At 43.9% G+C, this 9,499-nt stretch overlaps 1 pseudogene; it reads left to right on the plus strand.

The window, feature by feature from the left end:
* The first annotated feature begins 213 nt into the window (after positions 1-213).
* LOC101000500 lies at positions 214-9,019 on the plus strand (annotated as a pseudogene).
* The last annotated feature ends 480 nt before the right edge of the window (positions 9,020-9,499 follow it).

Below are 9,499 nucleotides of genomic sequence, written 5' to 3' on the forward strand. Positions count from 1 at the left end.
CTTCTGCTAAGTTTTTTTTTGAGAAATTGTTAATAAAGATAAGTTTTAGGTATTCCAAGCTTGGAGGCTGAATCTCTGACTCCTGAGCTCAGCGATCCATGCCTTGGCCTCCCAAAGTGCTGGGGTGGTGCTGGGCCTGCTCACCACCCCAGCTAATTTTTCCCATTGTTTATTTGTAAACCACGAGGGTTTTACTTCTTTCCCAGCCTGGTCTCGACCACCTGGGCTCAAGCCATCTGCGTGTCTCAGCCTGCCAAAGTGCTGGGATTACAGGTGTGTGCCATGGCGTCTGGCTGATTGCTGCATCTTAAAACTCCCCACATTCTCTCTTAGTGTTGGTGGGCTCTTGTAGTCTGAGATATTCTACCTCTCTTCTTCTAATAATGTACAGATCACCCAGTAATACCCTCTAAATCCGTTCATATTAGCCATGCTCATTTCTCTTCAACAGAACAGAACCCCCCATCCCTCTGCCTGATCAGATCCATCACCAGAGAGACCATGTTATCTCTGGGACTCACTTCTCTTCCTTTATTTATTGAGTGGGGGTGTTTGAATGCTCCCACTGAATACAATTACACAGTCACATCCCTGCCTCCACAACAAGGGTCTGTACATCTTTCAGGGTAAGCCTAGCCACAGGGAAACTACTAACAACAGTAGCCAACCCCCTCCCAAAGACTCAAGGCGGCTTTGCCCATAGGAAACCTGTCATCCCCAATCACTACTTCTTCCAGAGACCCCCTGGCTCCCTGTTTCCATCTGACTTCTCCCCATGTCCTTACTTAGGGAGAGATGAGCCCCAGATGGAGAAATGCAGCACCTGATTCCAGGTGACTGAGTGTGGCCGGCCTTCACTGATTTCTCCCTCCACAGGACCAAAGGTCCTGTGGCTGGAAAGTCTCAGGCTGTTTCTCTTGCAGGTCAGACTGCTCCTGGTGCCATGAATGGAGACGACGCCTTTGCAAGGACACCTAGGGTTGGTGCTCAAATACCAGAGAAGATACAAAAGGTGAGGTGACCTGGAGAGGGTATAATAGTGACCCAGGAGACAGTGTGGGGTGAGCAGGTTTCTGAGGAGAGGAGGATAGAGATACTGGGGACAAGGAGCAGGGTCTTGGGGGAGATCTGGACCCTTGGGAGCCTCCCACCCTTGCTCTGTCATCACCTAGCATCCCTGGAGACAAGTCTGTGACAGTGCACTATATTTAGTGACTCTTATTCCATTCAGGAAGGTGGGACGAGAGCCAGCCAGCAGCATTAAAGCCCTACTGTGTGGCAGGGGAGAAGCTAGGGTAGGTCCCTGATGTTGTCTCAGTTAGCCATGACATCAACCAGGACGAATTATCATCTCCACTTCCCAGATCCAGCACACAGGAAGTGGCTCCAGCTGAATGGCAGACATGCCTAGCTGAGTCACTGCCAGAATTCCTTTTCTTTTCTTCTGTAGGCCTTCGATGATATTGCCAAATACTTCCCTAAGAAAGAGTGGGAAAAGATGAAAACCTCAGAGAAAATCATCTATGTGTATAAGAAGAGAAAGTATGAGGCCATGAATAAACTAGGTAACAGAAAGTTCTAGGTAGAGACAAGTCTGGGGACACATGAGCATCCCTTTTCCTGCTTTGGCTACTTCTTAGACTGCAGAAGGTACCCCACGTTTTCCTTTTGTGCAGGGAAAAATCGCAAGGCAGCTTTTGGGTGTTTTGCTCTTTTGTATCCCGTCAGGGCTGAGGGCAAGGGCTGGCAACAGTGGAGCTCAGACCAGGATCCTGCATGTTTCTCTCCCTTAGGCGTCTGTTCGGATGAGTCCAAGTGTCTCTGTGGCATCCCGGCACCCCCACACTGTCCCTACCTTCCTTCTCTCGGCTTGCATCTTTCTTTCTTTCTTTCTTTCTTTCTTTCTTTCTTTCTTTCTTTCTTTCTTTCTTTCTTTCTTTCTTTCTTTCTTTCTTTCTTTCTTTCTTTCTTTTTCTTTCTTTCTCTTTCTTTCTTTCTTTCTTTCTTTCTTTCTTTCTTTCTTTCCTTCTTTGAGTCTCACTCTGTCACCTAGGTTAGAGTGCCATAGTGCAATCATAGCTCACTGCAGCCTTGAACTCCTGGCCTCAAGCAATACTCCAACCTTAGCCTCCCAAAGTACTGGTACTACAGACATAAGCCACCGTGGCAGGCCTAAGCTTGCCTCTTAAGGAATAAACATTTTGCTTCTTTCTAGGTTTCAAGGCCACCCTCCCACCTTTCATGCGTAATACAGTGGCCGAAGACTTCCAGGGGAATGATTCTGATAATGACTGTAACCGCGGGGATCAAGGTGAGTAGATGGGAAGGGGCCGGAAAGAGTCTCCTCAAACCCAACTGCTTTTCAGCTCAGCTACCTGGGAAAGATCCTCAGGCATTTGTTCCCTCACACACATCAGGGCTGAGTGAAAAAAAAATTGCGTGCAGAAACTTAACTACAGAGGCCATTCATATAAAATTTTAAAACATGCAAAACAAGAATATATTTTTATAGATAATAAGTAAATGGTAAATGTATACAAACATGAATGTGAATAAAAAGCCATCAAATTAAGGTGACTGACTGTAAGTGGAGGAGGGAAGGCAGGGATTGGTGAGTGCTGCACAGACAGCTTCAGCCGTGACTTGTTGATAGTGTGTTTTCTTTGTTTTTGAGGTGGAGGTTCACTCTTGTCGCCCAGGCTGGAGTGCAATAAGGCAATCTCAGCTCACTCCAACTTTCACCTCCTGGGTTCAAGTGATTCTCTTGCCTCAGCCTCCCGAGTAGCTGGGGTTACAGGTGCCCACCCCCACACCCAGCTAATTTTTTTATTTTTGGTAAAGAAGGGGTTTCACCATGTTGGCCAGGCTGGTCTCAAACTTCCTGACCTCCGGTGATCCACCCGCCTCAGCCTCCCAAAGTGCTGGGATTACAAATGTGAACTACCACACCTGGCCTGTTTGTAGTTTTTCTAATATTCTGAATAAATAAATCAGACCTAACATAACTGTGGGGTGATGTTGAGATCTGACTGGACTCAGTATTATTCCCTATGCTTTTCTTTGTGTTTGAAATATTTCTTTTTTAAAGGACATGTTGTTCTTCCTAAGCACTGTTAATGAATCAAAGGACAGTTAAGAAAATGTTACAAGAAAAAAGAAAGAAAGAAAGAAAATGTTACAACTGTAGATCCGCCAAAAACTTCCAGAGTTTGTTTCATTAACAGCATGTAGGTATTGGATAGGTATCTTAGGAGTGAGGGTGATGAACACATTATGTAATAAAGATCGCTGTTATTCTGTATTTTATCAAAACCAAATAGCCTTCTCATTCCCAAAGAACTGATTCTCTGCGGTGAGCTGGGAGGTGAGTTTGAAAGAGTGATCCCTCATCCAACACACAGAGAGTTTTCCCACTTGTCAGTGAGGAGAGATAATATAGGGTGAAAAAGCGACAGGTTACTGGGTAGAAATCTTTGTATATTTCGGGAATATAAAGGGGACATATGTATTTGCTTGCTCTTCTGCTCTAACCACACAATTATAAGACAAGATCAGAATGTCCAAACTGTCTCCAATAGACCTATTACTCCCCAACTAAACAGGCCAGATTCCACCATCTCGCACAATCACTATAAGAGGTCTGAAAATCCAGTGCTTGTGTATCTGCCAAGTTTTTGACATTAAAGGAGTGTCTTTATACTGAAAATATTTCAGAGCCACTGGACTAAATCATCCATGGTTCATCACACATTTAACAGCTTAATTGACATACCATAAGATTCACCCATTTGAAGTGTACAGTGATTTTCAGTTGTTTTACATCTTGAGAGAATACAGTTCAGATCCCCAAACAATCAATTTAGTTATTTGGGAAAATGTGAAAGATATGTAATGGAAGAAGATGAGTCTGTGATGGGGTTTAACCCCCATTTGATAAACCATGAGATGGAAAATTCTGAATTGATGCCACAGATAAATGCACCAACCATGACTAAACATAATTCAGAAGCAAATCTCAAATAATTCCTCAACAATGAGTGAACTCATAACCCTCTGCTGCAGAATGCCCTCATGTGACAGAAGTCTCTCTAGAGTTTGGAAATCTTTACCAACAAAGAAAAATGCTGATGTATTCTCTTTCAGTTGAACGTCCTCAGATGACTTCCGGCAGGCTCCAGGGAATCTTCCCGAAGGTGAGTATCTCTCAAATCTAAAGGACCAGAGAACCTTTGTCTCTTCAAGGATGTGAACACTGGTAAGAGCGGGAGAATATAAAAAATGCCCTCACTGCCTCCTTCCCCCCATGTCTATCACAGCAACTGATGTAGCATCAACAGCTTGATAATACTAAGAGTTGTGATCCTTAATACTTCTTTTGTTTTCATAGTGATGCCAGATACTATTTTAAGCAGTTCACATGGATTCATTTATTTAATCCTTAAGAAGACCTCTATGACGTTGTTTCTGTTGTTATCTCCAAATAATAAAGAGTCACACACTTCGGTTGTCATCCATACAAAAGCCATGTGACTTGGTGCAAATCTTCTAAGTTCTCTGAGCTCCAGATTCCTGGTCCATGCAATGGAAGTAAAGAATTGTAGTTCATGTTATAGATCATAGTTATCAGAAACATAATAAAATGAGGCTATCGGGGTACAGAGATGTTAAAGAATGTTCCTGGGGCACAGTGGCAGTGGTAGTCTAATCCAGAGCTCCAAGCCATTTAAAGCTCATTCACGTTTGCATTTGTTTATGAAGTTCAGATGTTGCTCACTAGGGCTTTACCCCATAGGGCCTGCTGGTGCTTCTGTTGAGACACCCACTCTCGCAACAGGAAGGACCAGCTGACCTTTGCTCTGTAACTGGGGCCACTCACATGGCCTAAGTGTCCCTTTGACAGTTGACCCCTCCCTACTGTGAGCTCCTTGAGGGCCTTGTCTGCACCTGGGGCATCTGGGAAACCCCAGTCCCAGTCCAGGGGATCCCTCGGAGGCCCCTGAGTGAGTGATCCCACAAGTGCAGATTCAACTCTGGTTCAGAGGGTAAAGGGATCTGGGAGTTGGGTTGCCAGTGTGGAGACCGAATTCAAAGAAGGATCCAGAAAGGTATTGATTGTTATTATTACTATATTTAAACAGTGTTTACAAGCTCAGAGATGACTTTCCCTTAGCCTATCGTATATGTATTGTTCACTATTTCATAAGCGAGGAAGCTGAATAAAAAGTAGATTAAGAGCGGGGCGCGGTGGCTTGCGACTGCAATCCCAGCACTTTGGGAGGCCAAGGCGGGTGGATCACGAGGTCAACAGATCAAGACCATCCTGGCCAACATGGTGAAACCTTGTCTCTACCTAAAATACAAAGCTTAGTGGGGCGTGGTAGTGCCTGCTTGCAGTCCCAGATACTCCAGAGGCTGTCACGGGAGAATCGCTTTAGCGCGGGAGTTGGATGTTGCAGTGAGCCAAGATTGTGCCACTGCACTGCAGCCTGGCAACAGAGCGAGATTCCGTTTCAAAAAAAAAAAAAAAAGGTAGCTTAAAGTTGTTGGTCAGTGACACATCCCAATATCCCAATGCAACCAGAATTGGTATGGGCACCACCTCACTTAATTCCACATTCAGTGGTGGTGCCTTGGTAGGGTGGTATGCCATATCTGATAACTGCTTTCTTTGCTGCCTAGATTAATTTAAGCAAACCATTTCTTTACCTCTCCATTCACTGTATTCATCTCCCAATACCATCTTTTTCAGCAGTGTTTTGTCTCCCTTCTATGTTTTTACATTTACTCTCCAGCAGCTGTCTAAGAGCTTATATGAGATCCCTTGTATTTTATAGAAGCTCTTCCTTTTGTAGACCTTGTGAATTCTTAGAATGCTGTCCTTCTTCCAATCTTCTGTATACCACACTCTCAGTTACATGGAGATTTTTGCTGTTTGCAAGAATGTCAGTCTTAAAAGAGTGTGAAGATAAGCATTCTAGCTCTGGAAACCATATTCACATAGGCCATTCCTTTCCCGTCTAACCTTCCAGGTTTCTCCTCATTTACGCCTGTGTAACTCTTCCAGTGTTGTTGAGAACATTGATTGAGGTAATGCATGTGAAGATGCTTTGTAAGTTCTAAAGCACTATAGAAATGTGACTGATACTATTTATCTGTGACCTCCACATTATAAAGATCATGCCCGAGAAGCCAGCAGAGGAAGGAAATGATTCGAAGGAAGTGCCAGGAGCATCTGGCCCACAGAACGATGGGAAACAGCCGTGCCCACCGGGAAAACCAAGTACCTCTAAGAAGATTAACAAGAGATCTGGTAAGAGGAAATAATTTGGGAACGACCCCTCTGGCTTCCCTGGCTATGTTCAGGTGTGGGGACTGGGTGTGTGGCGTGGATCCCAGACAAGCCTGGGTCCAGGCTGGGCTGAGGAGCTCGCCCAACTCCAGATGAGATGATAAACATGACTTCCAGAGACACAGACTGGAGTTGTCATCCATATAAAAAGCCACGTGACTTGGGGCAAGTCTTCCAAATTTTCTCAGCTCCAGATTCCTAGTCCATAAGATGGAAATAAAGAATCATAGTTCATAAATTGTTTGGAGGCATTAAATTTAATCTAGAAGGCCAGATGACATGAAAGGTGCTCAAGCAATTCTATCTGTGATAACCCGGGATCATATCTTACTCAGCTCAATGCCTGATACCCAATACAGGTGTACTTCAGAGATATTGTAGATCCGGTTCCAGACCACTGCAATCAAGTGAGTCACACACTTTTTTTTTGTTTGGCAGTGCATAAAAACATTATGTTTTCACTATACTGTAGTCTACTAAGTGTGTAATAACATTATGTCTAAAAATGTACATACCTTAATTTTAAAATAATTGTTTAAAACGCTAACAATCTTCTGAGTCTTCAGTGACTACCTCTTTTTTCTGGTGGAGGGTCTTGCCTCGGTGTTGATGGCTGCTGGCTGATCAAGGTGGTGGTTGCTGAAGGGTGGAGTGGCTGTGGCAGTTTCTTAAAAGAAGACAACAAAGAAATTTGCCACATCGATTAGCTCTCTCTTTCATGAAGGATTTCTCTGTAGTATGTGGTGCTATTGGATAGCATTTTACCCACAGTGGAACTTCTTTAAAGTTGGAGTCAATTCTCTCTAGCTATGAAAGTCCTAGAAGGCATCTCATCCAATAGAAGGCTATTTTATCTACAATGAAAATCTGTTGTTTAGTGTAGCCAACTTCAACAGTGATCTCAGCTTGATCTTCTGGATAAGTTGCTGCAGCTTCTCCGTCAGGGTTTGCTGCTTCACCTTGCACTTTTATGTTATGGAGACGGCTTCTTTCCTTAAACCTCATGAACCACCCTCTGCTAGCTTCACACATTTCTCCTGCAGCTTCTTCACCTCTCTCAGCTTTCATGGACTAGAAGAGAGTTCGGGTGTTGCTCTGAATTAGACTTTGGCATAAGGGAATGTTGTGGCTGGTTTCGTCAAATATCCTGACCCCTCAAACTTTCCCTATTTCAGCAGTAACTCTGTTTTGCTTTCTTATTCCTGTGCTCACTGGAGTATTAGTATTATTATTTCCTTCAAGAACTTTTCCTTTGCATTCACAGCTTGCCTGTTTGATGCAAGAGGCAGAGCTTTCAGCCTGTCTTGGCTTTCCACATGCCTTCCTCACTCAGCTTAGCCATTTCTAGCTTCTGATTTAAAGTGAGAGACATGCGACTCTTCCTTTCATTTGAACACTGAGCAGCCACTGTAGGGTTGTTAATTGTCCTAATTTCAGTGTTGCTGTGTCTCAGGAAATAGGGAGGCCCAAGAGAAGGAGGAGAGATGGGGAACAGCTCATCGGTGGAGCAGTCAAACCACACAACATTGGTCGATTAAGTTTGTCATCTTCTATGGGTGCAGTTCCTGGTACCCCCGAAACAATTACACAGAACAGGGTGATTATAGTCAATAAGAACTTAATTGTACATTTTATAAAAACTATAAGAGTAATTGGATTGTTTGTAACACAAGGATAAATGGTTGAGGGGATGGAGACCCTATTTTCCATGATGTGATTATTATGCATGGCATGCCGGTATCAAAGCATCTCACGTACCCCTTAAGAATATACACCTACTGTGGACCCCAAAAATAAAAAATACGGACAGGCTCTGTGGCTTACGCCTGTAATCCCAGCACTTTGGGAGGCTGAGGCAGGCCAATCATGAGGTCAGGAGATTGAGACCATCCTGGCTAATACAGTGAAACCCTGTCTCTACTAAAAATACAAAAAGTTAGCTGAGTGTGGTGATGGGCGCCTGTAGTCCCAACTACTTGGGAGTCTGAGGCTGCAGAATCGCTTGAACCCAGTAGGCAGAGGTTGCAGTGAGCCGAGATTGCTCCATTGCACTCCAGTCTGGGTGACAGAGCCAGACTTTGTCTAAAAAAAAAAAAAAAAAAAAAAAGTAAAAAGTAAAATTATTTTAAAAGATTAAAAAACAACAAAAACAATGGCAGTAATAATATCAAAACTCACTGATGACAGATCACTATAACAGATATAATAATAATGGAAAAGTGTAAAATTGATGAGAGTTTCCAAAAAAAAAAAAAAATTGCAGCATCTGTGAAACACTATGAAAATGTGGTGCAATTAAAAAATGTATGCCTGTGTGCCCTTAATAAACACATGCTGAATGAAAGGAGGTATGGGTGGATGTCCCCATAAGTGAAGAAGTTGAGACTCTAAGCTTGACAACGGAAGGAGCCAGAAGCTAAAACTTTAACTGGCATTTGGCGTGTGTTGTTGTGGGTCTAAGGTCTCAGACTCTAAGCCACAGAATGAAAAACTGGATAAAGAAGGCCCATGGCACTTGGGAGGGCGGAGGCATCTACTTTTTTGGAGAAAACAGAGACTAACACTCTCCACCCTACCCAACCCTCATCTTCCAACTCTTCCCCATCATAGGACCCAAAAGAGGGAAACATGCCTGGACCCACAGACTGCGTGAGAGAAAGCAGCTGGTGATTTATGAAGAGATCAGCGACCCTGAGGAAGATGACGAGTAACTCTGTAAGTGAACCTTCGGCTCATCCCCCACATCCCTGCAGATGTGCTATTCTGTTGTGGTACTGGTATCCCATCTTACCACTTGTTTCCCAAATCATTCCCTTCTCATAATTTTCTAGGGTACAGCATTGAGGCTGAATGATGAGATTTCCCATGTTTTTGTTTTGTTTTGTTTTGTTTTGTGTTTTTCTCGGAGTATCCCTTTGTGGCCCAGGCTACAGTGCAGTGGCACGATCTCGGCTCTGGGACTACAAGCACCCGCCACTATGCCTGGGTAATTTTTTTTGTATTTTTAGTAGAGAAGGGGTTTCACCGTGTTAGCCAGGATGGTCTCGGTCTCCTGATCTTGTGATCTGCCTGCCTCGGCCTCCCAAAGTGCTGGGATTACAGGCGTGAGCCACCATGCCCGGCCTTTGCAAGCTCTTTCTACTTCCTGCC

Source organism: Papio anubis, chromosome X (genome assembly GCF_008728515.1).
Source record: "Papio anubis isolate 15944 chromosome X, Panubis1.0, whole genome shotgun sequence".
Lineage (NCBI taxonomy): Eukaryota > Metazoa > Chordata > Mammalia > Primates > Cercopithecidae > Papio > Papio anubis.